This window comes from Bubalus bubalis, chromosome 20 (genome assembly GCF_019923935.1).
Source record: "Bubalus bubalis isolate 160015118507 breed Murrah chromosome 20, NDDB_SH_1, whole genome shotgun sequence".
NCBI lineage: Eukaryota > Metazoa > Chordata > Mammalia > Artiodactyla > Bovidae > Bubalus > Bubalus bubalis.
Genome location: NC_059176.1, coordinates 28,483,442 through 28,507,897, shown reverse-complemented (window position 1 = coordinate 28,507,897; position 24,456 = coordinate 28,483,442). Strand labels below are relative to the sequence as shown.

Sequence of the window (24,456 nt, the reverse complement as noted above, 5' to 3'; positions counted from 1 at the left end):
GTTAGAAACACACAAAAATCCTTCCCTTTCTCTAGCCTTCCAAAAGGCGAGAAATGCTGAAATTAAAACTTACTAGGTAATTATGACTGAAAAGCCATGACCTTTTCCCAACATTACACATCTAGGATCCAGAAGCATTTATAGGATGCAGTAGTCCACCTGACACAACTAAAAAAGTAAGAAAAATAATAAAAACTGAACTTAACCTACTTCCTCTCACAAAAGATACAGTGACTAAGAGTTTGTAGAGTTCTAGTCCAGGGTCAGCAGTTCTTTCCTGTAAAAGACCAGAGAGTAAATACTTTAGGCTGTATGGACCACACAGTCTCTATCACAACTACTCATAAACAACACATAAACAGCTATAAATAGATAAAAGAGTGTGGTTATGTTCCAGTACATATAACAACTGACAGCAGGCTGGATCTGCCTGCCAATACTGACCCCTAGTGTAATTCCAACAAATTTAATACTACAACTAGACAAAAGATTCAATTAAATGATACAAACAAATCTCTACTAACTCCTCAGGCCTCAGTTAATTATTTTCTTAAATGAAATTTAATAACAGTTTCCCAGTTTTGGCACTCTCCTTAAAATGCAGAAATGCTTTTACATGAGGGGACTAAGATCCCACTAAAGGGCTGTTCAAACCCATTAACTATACTATGGATAGTTAACAAAAGAAGATTCAATGAAGTCTTAAGATTATAAACTGTCTCAGTCCTCTTTTTGAAATAAAGCTGAAGAAAGGAAGATATGTGCATTGCCTAAAGACAAAAATTCTTAAATTTTTCTTCTTAGAGAACGTATTATTTGCGCAATTTTTCAAAATTTTAGTTTGGCTATGTATTTTCTGTTACTAAAGTCATATATAAAGATGAAAAGAAGAGAAAAGTAAGCTAACATCCATAACAGTAGTGGAGGCGCTTAAGCTCAAATTCAGGTCTGTTGTCAATTAAGGAGTCTTGCAGCACTAAAGCTCTCTATATAAATAACTACTTTTTCCAACTGTCCCTATTCTTATGTTATAAACCCTGCCTGCTACCCATTTCATTAAAGGGGGAAAAAAAAAATCCATGGTGTTTAAAATGTAAGATAACCATCGGCTTCAATACTGATCTAAAATCATTTTCTTAAAGACATACTTTCTAAAATGTTTGCGAAACAGGACAATTCTCCTTTCCCCATCCGCCTAATGCCCAGCTTCAAGGACACTTCTGCTTTCTTTCCACTTTAATCTCTTCAGAGTATTTTCTCTGACAAAGTTCTGAACCATACTTACGGGTCCCCCCTTTCCCTCCTTTTAACGTCTTTTCTACTCTCTAAGGTCCTTAAGGGCGCTCAGCCTGAACATAAAAGGCGCTGAATATTTGCTGAATAAATGACTGCACGGAAAAAGAATGTATAATTATGACCTTTCATAAAAGAGCTCAAATCATCTGACAGACATTATTTGACTTGACAGTTATGAAAATCATCTTGCCAGAGGTATGCATTACTGTGACTAGTATCATAAAGCGCTTCTTAAAAGTTTCCAAAGACTTTACAATCCCTTGCAATGAGGCTGTGCTGACCGAGAGCAGGGTTAAGAAATGTTTCCTTGTACTAAGCAAAAGCTAGCCCGGTAAAGGCTCGCTTTCTTTGCGAAAGACTATCCAGTATCCAGTCTCTACAGCTTCAGGAAACCCGCCTCCAGGGTTGCTCGCGGGCGTCCGGAGAACCTCGCCCGAAGCCCGGGTTGGGGCCCCGCTCCAAGCCAACCCCCGACGTTGCGGGCGCCGCTAGGGCGGATCCGGGGAGCGGCGCGCCGGCTAGGCGGGCTCCGACCTTCCGACCTTCTCCGCACGCCCGGGGGCTCCAGCCCGCGAGGCCAGAGTCCACGCCTACCTGTTGTGCTCGGGTGAAACACACTTTCCCAGAGCCCAGGAGGAAGGACCGGCTGCACTGGCCATTCGGCCGTCCCCTCGCCCCTGTACATCCCCTCCTCGGCGGGCTCAGGTCCCTTCGACCAGGACACCTAATCCTTCGACCTGTTCCTGCTCCCGGGGTCCCAACTTCCTCCACCTCTTGGCTGCCGCGACCACCCCGCGGACCCCCAAGCAGCTCAACTCACGGTGCAGGCCCCCGGTGTGTGTTTCTTCCCCGCCGGCAGGCAGCCCGGACACCGCCCCCTCGCGCCCGGAGCCGCCTTCACTCCTGGGATTCCCGACTGCTCACCCGCGGCGTCCCCTCACGACTCAGCGCCCGTCCCAGCCCAGCCACTCTATCGGCTACACAGTGCGGCAGGGTAGCACCGGGACTCGCCGGCGGCGGCTACTGCGAGACAGCGGGGCGGGAGGGGCTCGCGCTGGGCGGGAGGGGCTCGCGCTGGGCGGGGCCGGAAAGCTCGGAGCCTGGAGTGCGGCGGGAGCCAGCGATTGGGAGCCCGCCCCGCCCCGCACAGCCGATCCGAGGCCCCGCCAGCCGGCCGCCGAGCTATCGAGCGCCCACTCTGGCAGGCGTGAGTACTCCACCGCCGAAAGAGCGATGAAGGAGACTGCGGCCCAAGTTGAAGCCAGGGCAGCAGCTTTGCAGTCTGGAGAGCTTGGCCACACCCATTTTTGTTTGTTTCTAACGCCAGCCAGAATCCTTAGGGACAGCCTTCGGGCATCTGAACACGACTAGAGCCTGGAGAAATTCAGGCAGGAAGTGTACGTGGGTGGGTGTAGACATGGAAAGGACCCTAGAGAGTTTTGTAGTATTACAGCCCGAAACTCTGGAGCCTGGCTAAGGTCACACACCCCAGCCAGGAGAGAAACTGAGATAACAACCTCTTGGCCCCCAAGTCAATTGAGTTTTTCTAGTATACTCAGCATTTTGAATCTGATTTTTCAATTTTTATTTTGAAATAAGCACAAGCTTACAAAAGTTCTTCTAGTGTAGAGAACATTTTTCCTTCCCGAACCATTTGAGATCTAAGTTACTGAGAGGGTGCCACATTGTCCCTAAATACTTGGAAGTCGCTCAGTCGTGTCTGACTGTTTGCGACCACATGGTCTATAGCCTACTACGCTCCTCTGTCCACGGGATTTCCCAGGCAAGAGTACTGGAGTGGGTTGCCATTTCCTTCTCCAGAGGATCTTCCCGACCCAGGGATTGAACTCGAGTCTCCCGCATTGTAGGCAGAAGCTTTACTGTCTTAACCACCATGGAAGGTTAAATATATGTCTTCCTAATAAGCACATGCCTGCTTGCTAAAGTCGCTTCATTAGTGGCCAACTCTTTGCGACCCTATTGACTGTAGCCCGCCAGGCTCCTCTATCCATGGGATTCTCCAGGCAAGAAGTAGATTGCCATTTCCTCCTCCAAAGGATCTTCCCAACTCAGCGATCTAACCAGCATCTCTCCGACATTGGCAGGTGGGCTGTTTATCACTAGGGCCGCCTGGGAGCTTCAGCTTCAGCATCAGTCCTTCCAATGACAATCCTAGACAGCATATTAAAAAGCAGAGACATCATTTTGCTGATAAAGACCCATATAGTCAAAGCTATGGTCTTTGCAGTAGTCATGCAGGGATGTGAGAGTTGAACCATTAAGAAAGCTGAGCGCTGAACTGATGCTTCAAATTGTGGTGCTGGAGAAGACCCTTGAAAGCCTTGGACTGCAAGGAGATCAAACTAGTCAATCCTAAAGCAAAAAACCCTGAACATTCATTGGAAAGACCGATGCTGAAGCTGAAGCTCCAATACTTTGGCCACCTAATGCAAAGAATTGACTGATTGATTGGAAAAGACCCTGATGCTGGGAAAGACTTCAGGCAGGAGGAGAAGTGGGCAACACTAGGCATGCTCACTATTACTGGGGTATCACCACTCAGGCTGTCTTAGGCTTTCCAGCTAGGGAATATTTGTACCTTAACACACACATACAGTACATCTGTGTATGTGTACTCACATATACATTTACAGCTGTATTTCTTTTTTTAACAACATATATTGAAAACCTGTATTTCACAGTAATACCTCCAATCTAGCATCATATAGTTTATTCTATTCATAGTTTATCCTCCCTTCCACATTTGTAACTCTTTTCTAGTACAGAGAACATTCTGGATCCTATTTTTCAGATATTTATTGTTTGAACACCTATCCTGTATTTAAGTAATCACCATTGCTGCCATCTCTTCCTTTGGAGGATGCTGCCCTTACCCCACTAAGGTGTGAAATCCCCAAATTAGCCACCACACACCCTTCTTTCTCTTTCCTTACCCATTCTCCCAAACCCTGTCCTCATCCCAGCCGTCGAGCCCTCCCCACCCTGTTCAGGCTCCATCCCTCACCAAGCATCCCTCCAGGCATCCTCCTTTTCCCACTTGATACACACAGACACAGACACACAGACACACAGACACACACACACACACGTGTGTGTGTGGGGGGGGGTACTGTAAACTATGCTGAGAAAGGTACAAAGATATTCTAGATCCTGAAGGAGAGAGCAAATACTGTGAAGTCCAATTGGGAGGCTCAAAGAAAGATGGCACTTAGGGACTTCTCTGGCACTCCAGTGGTTGGGACTCTGTGCTTCCAATGCTTGGGTTTGGGTTCAATCCCTGTTCGAGAAACTAAGATCCCACATGCTGCACGGCTAAAAATAAAATAAGCAAAAATATATCAAGTACTTGGCACATAGTATGTGTTCATTAAATGGCAGCTATCTATCTTCAAAAAAAAAAGAAAGATGGCATTTAAAATGGACTTTGAGAATGCATAAGAATGGCTGAATAGAATATGTCTGTTAGATATGGAAATAATCCTGGAAAACAGTTTGAGCACAAAATTATTTATTCTTGGGCCAAAGCAGAGAAAGTGATTCATTTTGACTATCTGGTACAAGAAGAACAACACTAGAATTTTAGAGCTGGAAGGGATACATAATAGTATCGTTGAGTCCAACAACTAATTTTACCAAAGATTCAAAGATGGCTCCAAACTTTGAGCCCAAGTGACTAAGAAAATTAAATTAGGCGGAGGAAGTAATAAGTTTAATTATTAATATGCCACATTTGAGGTGACAGTAGAGCATCCAAGGAAAAATGGAGAAAGGACTACAGCATAGGAGAGGGGTCAGAATGAGAGCTCTAGATTCAGAACTTTGCTGCATGGAGCAGACAGCTAATACAACGAAAGAGAAAAAGAGAGACAACAGCAAGGACAGAATTCTGAAAAATGAGTTTCGTTTTAACCAAACGGAAATGTTTCACCTCTCAACTAAATACTATTATACTTTGTTCAATCTCAAGCTGAGATTTTTAAGTCACAATAAAGATGAAGCTTGTAGCATAGAGCTTTGGAATCTGGTAACGTGTTCATAGTCTAATTCTACCACTTAGTAGGCTTGACCTAGGGAAAACTTCTTCCTATCTCAGTTTCCTCCCTTTCAAATGATAGCAACATCTCCCTCTCTGAGGTGTACTGAGGATTCAAAATATAATAGAAATAACTGGCATGTTTCCCATTGTCAAATGATAGCCAGCATTTTGGGGCACTTACCTTACCTCTCTACTCCCAACTTACTTCAGCTGGTCAACTTACTGGGTGTCCCTGCTGGGCACACAGAAGGCATTCATCAGTGAAGGAAGGGAGACTTCTATATACTTTCTCTTTACTTTATGAAGTGAAGTTGCTCAGTGATGTGTGACTCTTTGCAGCCCCATGGACTGTAGCTTACCAGGCTCCTCCATCCATGGAATTTTCCAGGCAAGGGTACTGGAGTGGGTTGCCATTTCCTTCTCCAGTGGATCTCCCCAACCCGGGGATGGAATCTGGGTCTCCTACATGCAGGCAGACGCTTTACCCTCTGAGCCACCAGGGAAGCCCCTTTACTCTATACTTATCCTAAAATGCATACTACATTTTCTTGCTTTCTGTAAAGGAATAATTTCCCCCACGATAAAGGAAGCATTCTTAGAAGTAGAATTGTTGGTGATTAATGGTGCATGTAAAAATGAAGAAGTAAACCAGTAGTTACCCATTTGACCAGCTACGTGATATCTTGCTTTAATTTATTATTCAAACCCATCTGCTATAACTCTAGGTTCCAACCACTATACATTTGGGAAACTGGAAATGATAGATACCCTTTAAGATTGCTTCTATCCCTTAGAGTATAAAATTCAATGATAGTAGAACAGTATTACCCAAACAATGGGACTCTTGTGTACCCATGAAGCTCTACACTCCTGCTCTAGATTGTACTCCTCAAGATGTCAACAATTGTTCCTTTAAAAAGGCATTCTTAAATAAATTTGAGAAAACCTATATGTTAACATTTTATAGCTGTTTCTTAGAGAGTCATTAGGCATATTAGTAGGCTGCACTTCAAGCAGTGTTTCCCACTCGTATTTGGCGATGGAATATAATGTGTGTGTGTGTGTGTGTGTGTGTGTGTTTTTAAAGGAATGCACACTAATATCTTTTAGAACTAGTGTTCCTGGGAGCAGAGTTTCCTCAATATTTATGAAGCCATCAAGGAGACTGGAGTATACATGTGGCAAGCTCATGTCACAAAACTCATGGGTTGGGCACAGCTTCCACTCTGTCAATTTCAGTGTGATCTGAAGCCTTAAATGACACTGATACCTCCCACTCCAACAAAAGATCTGCTGGCCTTTTGTGATACAGCTTTCTACTTTTTGGTCTATCAAGCATTATTTGTCAATGTACTGCTGAGCTTGCTGTAATCTGTGACTGCTTTTAGCACCAAGTTTCTATTAAGAACTTTTGGCTACAGACAGGATTTTCTTCAGTAGGGAATCTACTACTATAAATATTCAGCCAAGAAGTACTTACAACATAGTATAGACCTTGATCCATGAGGGTAAGTAGGTAATAGTAGACCATCTAACCTGGAAAGTGAAAATGAAAGGGTTAGTCACTCAGTCATGTCCGACTCTTTGCAACCCCATGGACTATAGCCCGCCAGACTCCTCTGTCCATGAAATTCTCCAGGCAAGAATACTGGAGTGGGTTGCCATTCCCTTCTCCAGGGAATCTTCCCTACCCAGGGATCAAACCTGGGTCTCCAGCATTGCTGACAGATTCTCTGCTGTCTGAGCCACCAGGGATTAACGGTAACCTGGGATGAAGCAGTTAAATTCAGAGTTGGTATTTCTGAGCAGGAATATAGAACAAAGGTAAATCTGCAACTACATAGCTGTTACATAAGAATCGACTGCAAATTATGTTCATACTTGACTAGGACCCTTAATATCTCTTTCAACTTCTCATTCTCTGATCAGATTAAGAAATAGTGTTTTACGTGTGCATAAACTTTATGGTTTTGTCCTAACATTGCCAGCATATATTTTATAAGCAAGTCAGTTAATATCTTTGGGCCTCAATTCCCTTCTCTGGAACACAAGCATGTTGTAATACAGGATCTCTAAGCTCTCTAATTTTTAAATTCAAATATTCTATTGTTATTCTTTCAAAAATCCCTTCACAGTAAACAGAAATAGAAACCAAACCCCAGGATAGCTAAGTGATTTGTCTATGTTTGGAACAAGATTCCATAAGTAAGATTTTAAAACCAGGTCTTCTGAATCCTTGTCTGTTATCTTGTCCACTATATTTAATATAGTACCACATATATTAAAAACTGTATAAGATATGTTAAACACCTTCACAAGTCTTTCTTTTATAGGTATGTAGTTATATATTTATTTTAAAATTTTATTATTAGCATCACCTTGAAAATACAACTATTTTTTTTTTTAATTCAAAGAAACAAAGATAGGATCCTGCTACCTCCATGAAATTATTTTCACTTATTTGCTTTTCTTTTAACTGTTACTGTCATATGTCAAAGCAAAGTCATATGCATATGGCACATCAAATTTGTATTCATAGTAATTTTCTTACCACTGGCCATATAAACATCAGCTTCTGTGTATGAGATTGGTATCAGTCAATCACATGGACTTGAGGGGGAAAACTGCTATCTCCTATTTATCTCCTCATAGGGAGGCATAACTGGCAAGGAATGAAGACCTAAAATGGTTCTGTAGTTTGCTATGATACCCTTTTCCTTCATATATGATTTTAAAATCTCACAGTTAGGCACTTCCCTGGTGGTTCAGTGGTTAGGACTCTGCACTTCCACAGCTGAGGGTGCAGGTTCCGTTCTTGGTCAAAGAACTGAGATCCCACAGGCCTCATGGCCATGAATGAATAAATAAATAAAATCTCATGGTTAGGAGTCATTCCTCTGGCTTTCATTAGAAAGACAAGGAAACAGGCTTTAGGAAGTCCATGTTGAATGCTGTATCCTAAGATGGGAGAGAAAATCCTGGAGATCTCTTCCAGCTACTTCTTTCATAGAGTTTTCACCTTGGAAGATAGGGAGACTGTGACCCTGAAGAAGTAAACAGCAGGACCAGAAGGTTTCAGTGGAAAGAGGGAGGACCAAGCAGCAACAAACTCACTGTGGCCAGGGAGAGAAGGCTCTGGATGATGGGATCCAGAGCTGACTCCAGGAAGCGGGAAGGAGGTGTCTGTGGGGAATCAATAAAAGCTGGGCTGAGAGGAATGAGAAGACTCCTTGGTCAGCCTGTCAAATTTTTCCCTGCCAGAAAGTTCCTGATGGGAACCACAGGAAACACTATCATAAGCCAAATTAATCATGGAGTATATCAAGGTGAAGGAGCAAAATTTAATGACATTAGCCGCTCACTTCTAAACATGAGCCAAAGCCCAAGGAATAGGATAGGTCAAGCCAGAGGCAGGACTGAAGAAGAATAGTACACAAATCCTCAATTTCAGCTGCAAGCTCTTTAGGCAGGTACACTGTTTACCTGCAGACAGGCAACTTAAGAAAGGAATTTAGTGCTTTAATTTAGGAATGTTTCATCCTTTATATGGAGAAGGCAATGGCGACCCACTCCAGTACTCTTGCCTGGAAAATCCCATGGACGGGGGAGCCTGGTGGGCTGCGGTCCATGGGGTCGCTGAGTCGGACATGACTGAGCGACTTCACTTTCACTTTTCACTTTCATGCATTGGAGAAGGAAATGGCAACCCACTCCAGTGTTCTTGCCTGGAGAATCCCAGAGACAGGGGAGCCTGGTGGGCTGCCGTCTATGGGATGGTGCAGAGTCAGACACAACTGAAGGGACTCAGCAGCAGCAGCATCCTTTATAAGTAGCATATAAGGCATCCCACCAGAACTTTACTCACCAACTGCAGACATCTGAATGTAAAAACTTATGATGGATGATCATCCACTTAAAAATTAAATGTATTGGAATATTAATCACACAAGATAATGTGATATTACAATTCAAATAATTCGTTGTAAAAGTCATAATCAAAGATTATTTGTCTACCTCAAGAAATTGAATTTACTCAGTAAAAGGGCAAAACTCTAACTGGTTGATAATAGTATTCTTGCTGAATTATAATTCATGAGGAAAAATTATATATAATAAATATGAAAATTCTTATCAGTTACTGCATTTATGAAGATAGATCTATTATTAACTCCTCTGGACACATTATTGCTGAAGGAATTCTAATAAAAATTAGTTTATATGTCAAACTTGTTTAGCTTTAGACTTAGAATTAAGAACCTATTTAGATGCAAATATTTAACTGACTTGCATGAACAACAGCTAGAAATTGAATTAACCATATAATATAGTTAAGATAATCAGTGGAGCCAGAGTCATAGATCAGAAAGAAAAGAGAAATGTTAATAATATGGAATAGAATTACATACTCTCGAACTCGATTTGCTAACCTACAGGCATTCACAGACCAGAGCACAAATCCATTTACAGGCCATACTTGCTCATCTTAATAATATTTTATTGACTTACACATTTTCTCCTTTTGTCTGCTTCCTCTTCCTTACACTCCTTGAGATCAAAATTTTAAAAAAAATCTTTTTCTTAAGTATTATGATAAAATATTGTTTTAAAAAAGAAAAATATAAAATCCCTTTATCATTTAACTGCACTAAAATACAGGTGTGTTTATAAACGAAGATGATAAGAGAATACATAAAAGTGAAATAATGGTATTTGAGCAATAAACTTACAGGTTTTTTAATCTTTTCATTATTTGTTTTTGTTTATATTACTTTTACCAAAAAAAAAAAAGGACTTTTTAAAGATTTCTCTTTGCAATTTCCAGGGGTAATTTTTCCCGCTTTGGACAGGTGCTTGACACATGGTAGGTGATCAATGTATTATATTTGATGACTAAGTATACAAAATGGCAACTGCTGGCAGATTTTCTTTAAAGATGCCAAATGATGACACTGGCTATGGTGAAGTAAGGATAAAATAAGCGAGTATTTACTCATCCCAGGGGCTTCTAATTACCTATCCCTGAGACTGTTATTAGTAGTGTCCATATAACTTATTGTCTACTGCGACACTTTGAGAGTGATAAGGGATATATTTATAAATATGCCAGGTTTTCAGATATGACACCTAAGGCACAAGCAACCAAAGAAATAAACTGGACCTCATAAAAATTTAAATGTTTTCTTGTCCAAGAACATCTTGAAATCAAGGATAAGATTTCCTTATCAGGAAAATAAAGAGATAGCTCATAAAACACGAGGAAATATTTATAATCATTTAGTGGTAAGGGTCAAGTATCCAGAATATATAAAGAGCTCTTATAATCAACAATAAAAAGACAAATAACCTAGTCAAAAATAGGTAAATAATTTGAACAGACATCTCTCCAAAAAAGATATACAAAGGGAGATTGAGCACATGAAAATATGTTTAACATGGTCATAAGGGAAATGCAAATCAGAACTATGACATACCACTTCACAGGCACTAGGAGGGCTATAATTTTTTTTTTTTAATGGAAAATAACAGGTGTTGGTGATAAAGTGGAAAAACTGGAACCTCCATACACTGCCAGTAGGAATTTAAAATAGTGCACCTGCTTTGGAAAACAGTTTGTCAGTTTTTCAAAGAATTAAACATAGAGTCACATGATTCAGCAATTCCACTCCTAGGTATATATTCAAAACAATTGAAACATACATTCACACACAAAAAACTGTACTCCAATGTTTATAGCAGCATTATCCACAATTCATAATAGCCAAAAAGAGGAAACAATGCAAATGTCTACCAATTAGATAAATGTATCAACAAAAATATGTCTCCATACAATGGACTATTATTTAGTCAGAAAAAGGAATGAAGTTTTGATACTAAGTTTCACATGCTATGACATGGATGAACCTTCAAAACGAATGAAAGAAGCCATATGTGAAAGGTCAAATATTGCATGATTCCAGTTACGGCTACTGTCCAGAATAGGAAAATCCATATAAATCAAAGATGTGAGGATGAGTGAGGAAAATGTTCTGGAATTAGATAGCGGTGACATACAACCTTAGTGCAATATTGTATGATACAATAATACTGTACCACCCTGTGAATACACTAAACATCATTGAATTAGACACTTGAAAGTGGTAAATTTATGACATATGAACTATATGTCAACAAATAATAAGCAAACAAATGAGAAATCTGGGCCAACAGGGGAACTGGAACTGAATTATGGTCACTGTAAATCAGGCACTCAATGTATTTTCAATATTGAACGATAAATATGTGGAGAAAGTTGTGATTGAAGAAGGTAAGTAGATGCTTTTTTCCCCAGACAGAATGTTTAAGTCTGAATTCTAAAACTTTAAAGCAGAGTCTATACTAATAAGAGGTATTACTTTCAGATCATCTTCATTTTGCTTCATCTCTCCTACACAATATGAAGCCAAAATTTAGTGTTTTCATTGTATATATGTCACCATCTTTTATGTCTTCCAAACAATACTTAGACATAATTAGTGTTTTGGTTGTATGAACATCTCTCTCAGCTTCTTTTGCTTCATCTCCCACAAATAGTAGTCAGTCAAAATTTAGCATCATAATTCCATTCATATTTCTTCTCTTACCTCCCTGAAACTCTTGAGTACCTCTCAGCATCCTATCTCCCTTATATAAAGTCTCTAGTCACTTCTTTTTTATGCTCTATCCCATACAACTTAGCTTGCTTTTTCTCCTACTGATCTCACTTTATCTTCTAAAATACCATTCTGTTGCTAATAAACTTTCCTCTATTTCTAACTTTTCCCTAACAATATTTAAAAAAAATTTTTTTTCTTTTTTGCTATAATGGAAACCTGACGTCCTCCTGACCATGAACTTTCCTGTAAGTGACAGTGATTCTCAAGACCAGGAGATGGACTTGACATTTCCCTGGCTCTCTCATGGTTTTCAAACTATAATTCTTCTTTGCTCCTTCTCTGACATCCTCTTGATACATTATTCTCTTCCCATCCACATCTCTGCCTTTTGCTGATCTTCATATCACATTTGCACAGTGATTAAAGATTTGGGCTCAGGGTCATGGGTATTTTTTGCTGTTCTGAGTCTTATCATTCTGCTGCTGCTGCTGCTGCTAAGTCGCTTCAGTCGTGTCTGACTCTGTGGGACCCCATAGACGGCAGCCCACCAGGCTCCTCAGTCCATGGGATTTTCCAGGCAAGAGTACTGGAGTCGGTTGCCATTGCCTTCTCGGCTTATCATTCTGGGTTACCTTTATTATCCAAATGGGGTACTAGCTTTTAAATTCCTTGACATCTTCCACTGTAGCTGCACATTCCCATGGCCACATTCTAGATTTTATCACTCATAATAACTCTATCTCAGAGAACTCATACAACGACCATTCTCTCACCTTTCCACATCTTTCACTCTCTTTTATAATTCTCCTTCTAAATTTTTAGAAGCATGTCTTCTCGATCACTTCCTTCATCTGTTAATTTTTCATTGATTTTGCTTTTTCCACCCTTGGTTTATGAGGTCAGTTGTTTCAACCACTTTTTTACTAGCATTCCCAGTTCCTTCCACTCCATGACCTTAGTACACTGCATCTCCTCTGCCAATCCCTGAATGTGAATCAACCCAACCATCTGCTTTTTCCAATCTGCTTTTGGACTGCCAAGAAAATTGTGTAATGGTGCTTTCTAATTTGTTGCATTATTTATGATTTTGAGCCTCAGCTAGTTGGCTCACTTACCCATTTCCTGAAGTGGCTACGTCAAACATTCACTATTATCCTCCAGCCACTAAGCCACGCCATCTTCCTCTCTCCCAGATGACTGTGTCTCATGTTTTACAGCTAAAGTAGAGGTCATGGTATCTAAATTCCATGAGAGCTCTTCTTTTCATCCCATACTCAGCAATCTTCTCTTCTTATCTCAAAGATACCCAAAGTTTTCCAGTATTCTAAAAGAATTTCTCTACCAATACTTTCGATATATTTTGTTCCATAATTTTGCTCTATAAATCTCTTCTTCTCTACTTCTTCTTCCTTAAAAACATGCTGATTTTTTGCATCTTACAAGAAAAAAAAATCCTTAATACTGCCTTTCCACAAAACTACGCTCTTCAGTTTCCTTCATACTCAACTTTCTGAGCGTCATCTACATTTAATATATTTTCTTAGTCCCATTCAATCTTTGATATTTGGCTTACATAATTACAAGGAATGTGTTCTTGGTAAGGTTCATAGGGACCTCCCAGCTGTCAATCTAAGTGGCTCATAAAAAATTCTACCTTATTTGACTTCTTTACTGGATTGGCTATTGTTCACTATGATCTACTTAAAGAGAGATTATCTCTTCTCTTGGATTCTATGTCTCTTAGAATTTTTCTGCTGCTTCTCTTCTCACTCTGTTAGCTAGCCTCTTGATGGCATCTCTTAATCTGCCTGTTTCTTAAATACTTAGATTCTTACTGTTTGCTCCTTTCTTCATACTGCACTGCATGCTGTGCTTAGTTGTGTCTGACTCTGCAACCCTATGGACCATAGCCCACCAGGGTCCTCTGTCCATGGGATTTTCCAGGCAAGAATACTGGAGTGGGTTGTCATTTCTTCCTCCAGGGGAACTTCCCAACCCAGGGATCGAACCTGCAGCTCCTGCATTGGCAGGCAGATTCTTTATGACTGAGCTACCTGAGAAGCCCATATATATATATGGCCGCATCAGGTCTTAGTTCTGGCATGCAGTATTTTCATTGCGTCATGTGGGATCTTTTGTTGCAGCACGCAGATTCTCTAGTTGTGGCATGGGGGCTCCAAGGGTGCACAGGCTTCCTTAAGGTTTATCTCTTGACATCTTTTCTACACACTGTCTTAGAAAATATCATCCACTTTGGTGACTTTTTTAAAAAGTGTGTAGTTCCATAGTTTAAGTATACCCACATTGTTGTATGTTTAGAACTTTTTCATCTTGCACAACTGAAATCCTATCCCATTAAACAACTCTCCTTATGCAACAACTTATCCTCCTCCCTGATCCCAGCCCCTGGCAACCACTATCCTACTTTCTGTTTCTATGACTCTTACTGCTTTAGATACCTCATATGAGTGGAATCATACAGTAGTTTTCTTTCTGTGACTGGCTTGTTTCACTTAGCATCATGTCTTCAATGTTTATCCATTTTGCAGCATGTAACAGAATTTCCTTTCTTTTTAAGGCTGAATAGTATTTCACTGTGTGTGTATACCACATTTCGTTTATTCATCCAGTCTTCAAAGATGTATGGGCTGCTTCCATCTCTGGCTACTGTGAATAATGCCGCTATAAACAATGGTGTGCAAATGTCTCTTTGCGACCTTGCTTTCATTTCTTTTGGATGTATGGCTAGAAGAGAGATTGCTAGATCATATGGTAGTAGTATTTTTAATTTTTGAGGAACCATTGCTATTAACTTCAGTGACTTTAACTACCATGTATGCGTAGCTAACTTCCAAATCTACATTCATGCCCCGATCCCTCTGTCTCCTGATATACATAAAGACAGGAACTTACAAAGGAGGGAAACATGATTACCTTTTTATCCACTATGTACAATTGCTTCTAAACAAATTCTTGTTTAAAAAACTATGCCTTTTGAATTCTGAGTGTGTCTAACAAAGAAATTTTAGGAGGGCTAAAGTCCAGTGTTTTTTCTACTGATTATTATGTAATTCATGATGAATTACTATTGTAAGCTTAATGTTAGGCATCTTGCAATGTACTTATCTGCTTCTCATAATGCTTACTACTGTTTTGCACTTACTAGGTAGTATCTGGTTAACTACCTAATCTAAAATAGTAACCAAACTGAGAGAAGTGGCCCAGTACCAAAATACTTGTGTAATTTCTTTCCCCTATTTGTAAATTAAAAAGTGAGGATAAAATATAGAAATTAATATATTATTACTCCTACACATATTTTAGCATAAACACAAATATGTGAGCTATATACTGGATAAACTTTATTCTGAGCATATGACTTCAGTAAGAATCGATCAATAAAATATTTTGAAAAGTTTAGCACACAGCAAATTTACAATGCTACCAAAAAGGAAAAGAGTTAACAACAACAAAAAAAAAAAACATTTTGGAGGGTACGGGCACTCATCATTATCATTTATGAGATGAAGGCAAGAACACTGAATAACATTAAAAATAATATTTTGAAATCCCCTTGAAACAAAAATTAGGCCCAGATTTATAATGGGGGAAAAAAGAGCTTCCCAACACCAAGGTGACTGAGGGCAGAAAGTTTAATCACTGCTTAAGACAATAAGATACTTTTCTGTTTCACTGGTAAATACAGTTTTAAAACTTGCAATAATTTCTGCCAACTTAGAGCCTTGAGAAAATAAGCCACTTTTTTATAGGAAAAAGAAGAAAAGGATATTGTCAACAATGTAAAAGGAATGCAGAGTAGCAACAGCTCAAAATGGACTGGCAGACTATGAACACTGGAATCTCCACGGAAACAGAGAGCTATGAGATGGCAAAGGGCTGAGTGAAACGCCTGAAGCCCAGCCTTCAAAACCAAATGAAAACTCATGAGATGCAAGAAGGATTTAGTTATGTTGATGAGTAACACACATACTAGCTGAATTAAAAGAAACAATTATAGCTCAAATGAACACAAACTGAAACTTTTTTTTTTCAGTTTATCTGATTAAAGTTTAACCAACTGCTGATTTATAACACTCAGTTTACAGAGTTCCACAAAATGGTAGAACTGAATGGAATTTCAGAATTTGTCAAGTATAATTCCCTCCCTTATGAGTCCTGAAGGGAGTGAGTTACCTTAGGCTAGTGTAACACACAAGAGTCCATGGAAAAGCTGAGACTACAACAGAAGCCTCCCAGGTCTTGGTTCAGACATATCACCACAAAGGCTATACCATTAGTTCTCAGATGAGAGTTTGCATAAGTCACAGGTAGGGAAAAGTGGTTTAAGATGCACTTTTCAGGCATTTGTTCAGAAATTCTGACTCAGTAAGTCCAAGGTGAGATACAGGAATCCGCATTTTTAACAAGTTTTCCTAGTAATTCTGACTAGGGAGATCCTCAGACTGTACTTTGGTAAACTACTAGTTATTCAGTGGCTCAGACTCTTTGCAACCCCATGTACTGCAGCACACCAGGCTTCCCTGTCCTTCACCATTTCCGGGATTTTGCTCAAACTCATGTCCATTGAGTCTGTGATAGCACCCAACCAACCCATCCTCTGTTGCCCCCTTCTCAGAAATACTAGAAAACTTGACAAATCATGGGTCATTTAGAAATAGACTCTAGTCTCAGGTGCAGACTTCCAGGGACAGTTAATTAACCTAACTGGAAAGGGGGAAAAGTTATTTCTCCTAGGGTCATCATTTGGGACATTTCTTTAAAGACAGAGAGGCTCACAGTGTAGAGGCTTTTCTATTATATAAGTATAATGAATCTGGGTTTATCAGTGAAATGCAGCAGGCTCACATGCAACCAGGGCCTCTAGGAGGAGAAGCTAACCAGTAGAGGTTAAAGGGGAGAAAAGAAGGGGAATAAATTAAAACCCTTGTGTGTGCTTAGCTGCTCAGTCATGTCCGACTCTCTGGGACCCCGTGTTCTGTGGCCTGCCAGGCTCCTCCGTCCTTGGGGATTCTCCAAACAAGAATACTGAAGCAGGTTGCCATGCCCTCCTCCACAGGATCTTCCCAATCCAGGGATCAAACCCAGGTCTCTCGCATTGCAGGCAGATTCTCTACCACATAAGCCACCAGCAAAACCCTTTGCAAACAAAATAACCTCATTCTTGGAATGGACAGATGGATACATAGGTAGTAAAGCAAATACAACAAGATGTCTATTGCACTCTAGGTGGTGGGTACGGGGATGTTAACTGTGTAATAATTTCAAGTTTCCTGTATGTTTGCACCAACTTCCCCAATTCTTGAAACCTGAACTCCAGGAAACTAGTGTTTCCACTTGTCCAACTTTTCCTACCTATCTGTCTAACCTTTCCTTTGCCAATTTTCCTCTTCCTTCTGTTACTATAAATTTGGTTGGAACTCAAATCCTTCGTTGTTCTCTACATCATCTCTCATAGATCTTATCTTCATAATTATATTAAAATGCCAGCGCTCCCTTAACTAGATGAAATCTCTCCCATCTCCAAATTTCCATGGTACTGTTTTAACCTCTCTTCTGGAACCCCTAGTTTCTGTGCTTCGGTTCACTTTCTTAACACACCAGTTCTGTTGTAACATACATAAGGGAACTGCCTTCTCCTTTTTAGTGTGCCTCTTATACTTACCCAAAGAGGCACTCAGTAATATTGGATGATTAAATCTTGTCTATTTATAGGGTTTCAACAATCACTTTTATAAACAAGATTTTACCAAATCTGGTAGACGGTACTACTTTGAAAGCAAAAACTTTAAAAGTTTTGTCACTCAGGGCAGACAGAGTCCAGATTTAAGAGTCTTATTTATAAAAGTGACCATTGAAACCCTATAAATAGACAAGATTTAATCATCCAATATTACTGAGTGCCTCTGTATTCTCTCTGCCCCGAGTGACAAATCTAGTAGACATTTCTACTTTAGGTGCCTGAAACTCAGTGTATTAAAATCTGAATTCATCTTCCTCAGTAACCCATACATGAAATATTAGAGTGATTTCTGATTCCTTTTAGCTCCTTCACAACTAATCAGATGTCCTGAAGTGTATTTTTCTTAAACACCTTTCAGTATCACCAATTTTGTTTATTTCCATGTTCATAGGCACTACCATGTTATAAGTGAAGCCAAATCCCTTTATGCTGGCACTACTCAAAAAAATGAAAACAAAATTAACAATCTGTTTTCCTGCCACAAAATTTCCTCCTCTCTGCAATCCTTATGTTCCCCACCAGTGCATGCTGTGTGCTCAGTTATATCCAACTCTTTGTGACCCTATGGACTGTAGCCCTCCAGGCTCCTCTGCCCATGGAATTTTCCAGGCAAGAATACTCAAGTGGGTTGCCATTTCCTACTCCACGGAAGCTTCCCCACCCAGGGATCCAACCCGGGTCTCCTGCAATAGCAGGTGGATTCTTTACCACTGAGCCACCTGGGAAGCCTATATACCACTGTCAGGACTATTCTCTTAACAATTGACTTGGGATTTCCCTGGTGGTCCACTGGTTAAAACTCTGTGCTTCCACTGCAGGCAGTGTGGGTTTGATCACTGGTCCGGGAACTAAGATCCCAAAAGCCACATGAAGTGGCAAAACAACTGTCTTAATTATGTCACTCTTTAAAAAGGCTTCAGTGACACCTTATTATCCCCACCCCTTGTGCCTATCCTGGAGAAGAGAAAGGCTACCCAGTCCAGTATTCTGGCCTGGAGAATTTCATGGATTGTATGCTCTATGGGGTCACAGAGTCAAACATGACTGAATGACTTTCACTTTACTTGTGCCTATAAAAATTCTACCCATTCTACAAGGGGTGGCTCAGGTTGCCATGCCTGTTTTAACACAGGGATTCACCACTCTAGCTGGAAATATCTTCTCCCTCTGCTGCTATCCTATAGCTCAGAGATAGCACTGTCCAGATACCACTGGTCACACAGTACTTAATACATTTCTGTGTCTATCATGTCCACTGCTAGATGGTAAATTCCTTGGGGTTTTAAGGGTCATATCTTGAACCATCTGTATTTCACATAGCCCCCAGATCCACTGCTGACCTGCACATTCTAAGGATTATAACTTTCAAATAGAGAGCAGCTATCAATGATGCAGTATTATGAAAATGTTAGATTTCCAACACCTGGCTTGAAAAAGGTGAAATATGTATAGGATGAAAAGAGATAAAAGTCATGAAGACTATGTGAATGTAATCAAGATACAAAATAATTTAGGCACTGAGAAAATGCAACTGTGATGATCATATCTACTCATTAAAGAGACTTACCTTGGGGCTGCAAAGTAAAAGAACGCCTAGAGTAGAAAGTGTGTCTCAGTTTATCTGTTAGTACAAAGCTAAGTAAACAATATCTCAAAGTGGGAGCCAAGGATGGCATTTTTGCTAGTATAGTTAGACCTGCCCTAAAAAGACTCCGTACCTCCCCCTCAAAAAAAAAGTCCACAATTACCTTCCCAATCACAATTGTTTATAACAGTATTAGCTAATGGTACTCAGATACTCTTAAAGAGAGTGTGGTACATTCTCTACATAAATTCTTCTTTTCACATTCAGAAAAAAAAAAAAGCTAATGTAATAGGTCAAATTGTATTAAGTTTCTTAAGAGAAAAATGCTAAATAACCCAGGATAAAGAATTCATTCATATGGAGAAGTCCAGTAAAAAGAAGTAGGATCATATTTATCATGAAATTGGCTACTATTTGTGATGATTCCACAGAATTGCTTTATTTTGTAATTAAATATGGACTTCCCTTGTGGCTCAGTTGGTAAAGAATCTGCCTGCAAAGTGGGAGACTTGGATTTGATCCCTGGGTTGGGAAGATCCCCTGGAGAAGGGAAAGGTTACCCACTCCAGTATTCTGGCCTAGAGAATTTCATAGACTATAGTTCATGGGGTTGCAGCATCGGACACAACTGAGCAACTTTCATTTCACTTTGTAATTAAATGTAGAAGGGTCTTAAAGCTTGTCGTATCAAAATTAGTATTTATTAATACAAAAAGACATTTATATTTGATTCATAAAAGGTTTACTTTGAAAAGAACTCAAAAAAAAATTTTTTTTAATTGGCACTTCCTTGGTGGCCCAGTGGTGAAGCTGCCACCTGCCAAAGAGGACACAGGTTCAATCCCTGATTCAGGAGCTAAGACCACACATGCCACAGGGCAAGGAAGTTGCAACTCTAATTGACTTTATTGAGAAATACATGAATCAGGCAGCATCCTACTGAGCAACTAGAGGGGTGCTAGGAGGGGGTATAAAAAATGGAAGCATTTTATAGGAAGAAAGGTGGGGCAAGGTAGCTCTTAGCAAAACAAAAGAAAGAACTACTTTTAGGCTAAAACATCTTTAGGGGGAAGGATTGAAGGATTTTATTATATAGATGGCTTCCTCTTCTTGAGGATAGAGAGTACCCACATGGCAAATTGTGTGTGCCTAGCTGCTCAGTCATGTCTGACTCTTTGTGATTCCACAGACTGTAGCCCACCGGAGTCCTCTGTCCATGGGATTCTCCAGGCAAGAATAATCGAGTGGGTAGCCATTCCCTTCTCCAGGGGATCTTCCCAACCCAGGGATTGAACCCAGGTATCCCATGTTGCAGGAAGATTCTTTATTGTCTGAGCCACCAGGGAAGCCCATGGCAGATTACCACATTGGTACTGATCAGAAAACTCTAGACTGGTTGATTAAGACTACATTTCTGAGAGAACTCTCCTACATTACATTCTGTTGGGAATGTAAGTTGGTTCAGCCACTATGAAAAACAGTATGAAGGTTCCTCAGAAAACTAGAGTAGAATTACTATATGATCCAGCAATTCCACTCCTGGGCATATATCCAGACAAAACTCTAATCCAAAAAGATTCATGCAATCCTATGTTCATAGCAGCACAGGTCACAATAGTCAAGACATGGAAACAACTCAAATGTCCATCGACAGACGAATGGAAAAAAAAGATGTGGTACATTCATACAATGGAATACTGTGTGTGTTGCATGTTAAGTCGCTTCAGTCGCATTCGACTCTTTGCAACCCTATGGACTGTAGCCTGCCAGGCTCCTCTGTCCAAGGAATTTTCCAGGCAAGAATAGTGGAGTGGGTTGCCATGCCCTCTTCCAGGGCATCTTCCCAACCCAGTGATCAAACCCACATCACTTTATATCTCCTGCATTGGCAGGTGGGTTCTTTACCACTAGCTCTGAAATGGAATACTACTTAGGAATATTTAAAAAAAAAAAAAAAGAAAGAAAGAAAGAATGCCATTTGCAGCAATATGTATGCAACTAGAGATTAGTAAGTCAGAGAGAAAGATAAATACCGTATGATATCACTTATATATGGAATCTAAAAATATGACACAAATGAACCTATCTACAAAACAGGAACAGTCTCGTGGACATGGAAAACAGTCGTGTAGTTGACAAGAAGGAGGGGGTCGGGGGGTAGAGTGAGAGATTGGGGTTAGCAGATGTGAGCTATTATATACAGAATGGATAAACAACAAGGTCCTACTGTATAGCACAGAGAATTATATTCCATATCCTATGATAAATCATAATGGGAAAGAATATAAAAATGTATATATATATATATATTTGTATAATTGAATCACTTTGCTATACAGCAGAAATTAACTGCTACAATTGTGAAACAATTTTACAACATTGTAAGTCAACTATTCTTTTTTTTTTTAATAAAAAGACCACATTTCTGGTGAAGGTTGAAACTGAAATTAGGTTAGATCTTAAATCTAGGTTTGGTATCATGGGCTTTAGCACAAGTGACATCATTTTGGGCATGTGGTTTTTCTCTTTAACATCCTGATATAATAAAGCGACAAAATAGAAATAGCAATGCTTACATTTTTGTTGAATCTCAAAAATCTGTTTTAGTTTGTCTTTTTAACTTTTCTGGTATTATCTATTGTATTAAAGAAAGGGGGTGGTGGTATTAAATTTGGTTCCTGCACATTCCAACCACTTTATTCCTTAATGACAAAGAAATCTGTGGGAAATACTGGTAAAACTGAACCAAAATCAAGAGTATTCTAGCCTCTGACATGCTGCTGCTGCTGCTGCTGCTAAGTCGCCCCAGTCGTGTCCGACTCTGTGCGACCCCATAGAGGGCAGCCCACTAGGCTCCTCTGTCCCTGGGATTCTCCAGGCAAGAATACTGAAGAGGGTTGTCATTTCCTTCTCCAATGCATAAAAGTGAAAAGTGAAAGTGAAGTCGCTCAGTCGTGCCCGACTCTTAGCGACCCCATGGACTGGAGCCTACCAGGCTCCTCCATCCATGGGATTTTCCAGGCAAGAGTACTGGAGTGGGGTGCCATTGCCTTCTCCGAGCCCCTGACATGCCTCCATATTAATTCAGGTAACATTGTGAATTATTGAGCATGGACAACACAGTGCTATAGATGAACTGTGGGAGATTTAAAGAAAAACTGTGTATGTGCTCATGTTATATTGTCTCTGTCCAATATTATTTATCCTCTTGTAGTTAGGACATATAAACATAAAAAAAGGTGAAGTACTCAGTCTCCTAATACACATAACAAGTGTCAAGAGTGGAACAACCATAATGCCTAGGGAGATAAAGGCAGGAGAAATGACAGAAGAGACCAACTTGAGCCAGATATTGAATGATGGATTTAGAGGAGAGCAGAAGGCAACTTACCAATTAGCATGATCTAAGAAGGGTATAAAAAGAGCTGTATTGGAGAATTTCTATTGGGGAGTAGAGGGAGAAAGGGTTAAAAAGTCAAGCTGAAGCCAGATTATAAAACTGTAATACCAGCTTTAGAGGTCTGGGCTTCATTCATGTAACAGTGGTTCTGAGATTCCATATACAATAATCACCAGGAGAAGACTAGTGACTAGACAGATATTAACTCCTGAGATTCTAATTCAACAGATTTGGGATGGTCCCAGAAAACTGCATTTGGTAAAATGTTAGATTCCCCAGGTGATTCTTGTACAGGTGGTCCAGTGGCAAACCTTGAAACACTCTACCTGAAGAAAAAAAAGAATCCTTTTCTATCCTACTAGCTTTCAAATTTTAAATCAATTTTCCATAAGTTTGAAAACACCTAACTGCTAGGCCCAGAAGTTTTTTCCTCAGTGTAATCCAATATTTCTTCAGTATTTGGCACTGACCCTGCCACTGTTTACATCTTGAAAACTATCTTGTGTTAACAATGCATTATCTGGTTCTCTCTGTCTCTTCGATCTCTGTACCATTCTCTGGCCTCTCATATGTTGCCTTTACTTTGTTTTCTCAGGATTCTAACTTTGGTCCTCTACATTTTTCCCTTCATGAGTTCATTCACTCCTAGTGAGTAAGGAGAACCTTCATGCCAACTTCAGAAGTTTAGACTTTGTCCTATAGACCAAAAAAAAAAAAAAAAAAAAAAAGTTATAAAAGTTTCTGAACAGTGGAATGTTATACAGAAAGGAATTTTCTAGAAACATTACCTTGGAAATCATCTGCAAAAAGGGATTAGAGGTAGGAGAAATAGGACGGAGGGAGAATAATTAGGAGACTATCAAAATAAACAGACATTTAGAGTCATCACCCAAGTGTGGCTTCAGAATTGAAATGTTAGTTTTCTAGTAGATCTTCCCTTTTAGAAAGTAGTCTTATTTCAATAAATTAATAGGTAAAGTACTTCTAGAAATACTGGTTTCATTATCACGTGAGCTTTAAGAAATAACTACAATGTAACAAATCAGATCCATTGTGTGTGTGTTAGTCACTCAGTCATGCTCCACTCTTTGCAAACCCATGGACTGTAGCCTGCCAGGTTCCTCTGTCCATGGAATTCTCCAGGCCAGAATACTGGAGTCGGTAGCCATTTCCTTCTCTAGGGGATCTTCTCCACCCAGGGACTGAACCTGGGTCTCCTGCATCGCAGGTAGATTCTTTACTTTTTGAGCCACCAGGGAAGCCCAGGTCTTCCATTATGGACTCAATAAATCACTAATACATATATTATTCACAAATTTCATGTCTTCTTTTGACTTGAACTAATGAAGAAATGTGAAAATATTTGCCTTACCTTGTATGAGTATATTCAAGATAAATTCATACTCATTGGTAGTCCATGCCTTATACACAGTATTTTATATAACTGAATACATGAAGTTTTCAAAATGGACAGATAAAACAGTATTTAGAAATGACATTCTATGTGAAGTAATTCAGGCATAGATCAATATCATTTGATATCACTTACATATGTTATCTTAAAAATGACACAAATGAACTTATTCACAAAATATTAACAGACTGAGACATAGACAACAAACTTATGGTTACCAAAAGGGAAAGGCGAAGGAAGGACAAATTAGGAGTTTGGAATTAATAGATATAGATAGAGTGCCTGATGAACTATGGAATGAGGTTCGTGAC

The 24,456-nt window shown here is 39.8% G+C and overlaps 1 protein-coding gene across 10 annotated transcripts in view; it reads right to left on the bottom strand.

The window, feature by feature from the left end:
• The window catches only part of HEATR5A (HEAT repeat containing 5A), a 105,571-nt gene extending 103,223 nt beyond the window's left edge, over nucleotides 1-2,348 (bottom strand). For 5 of the 10 annotated variants that reach the window (XM_044932952.2, XM_044932958.2, XM_044932962.2 and 2 more), the window contains exons 1-2: nucleotides 2,117-2,255; nucleotides 211-277 (exon numbers count right to left, since the gene is read on the bottom strand). The gene's annotated coding sequence lies outside the window, so the exon portion shown is untranslated. Of the gene's footprint in view, nucleotides 1-73; nucleotides 191-210; nucleotides 278-1,285; nucleotides 1,389-2,116 lie in introns of those variants that run through there. The other 5 variants (XM_044932954.2, XM_044932955.2, XM_044932956.2 and 2 more) reach the window with 5 other exon arrangements.
• Between the last annotated feature and the right edge of the window lie 22,108 nt (nucleotides 2,349-24,456).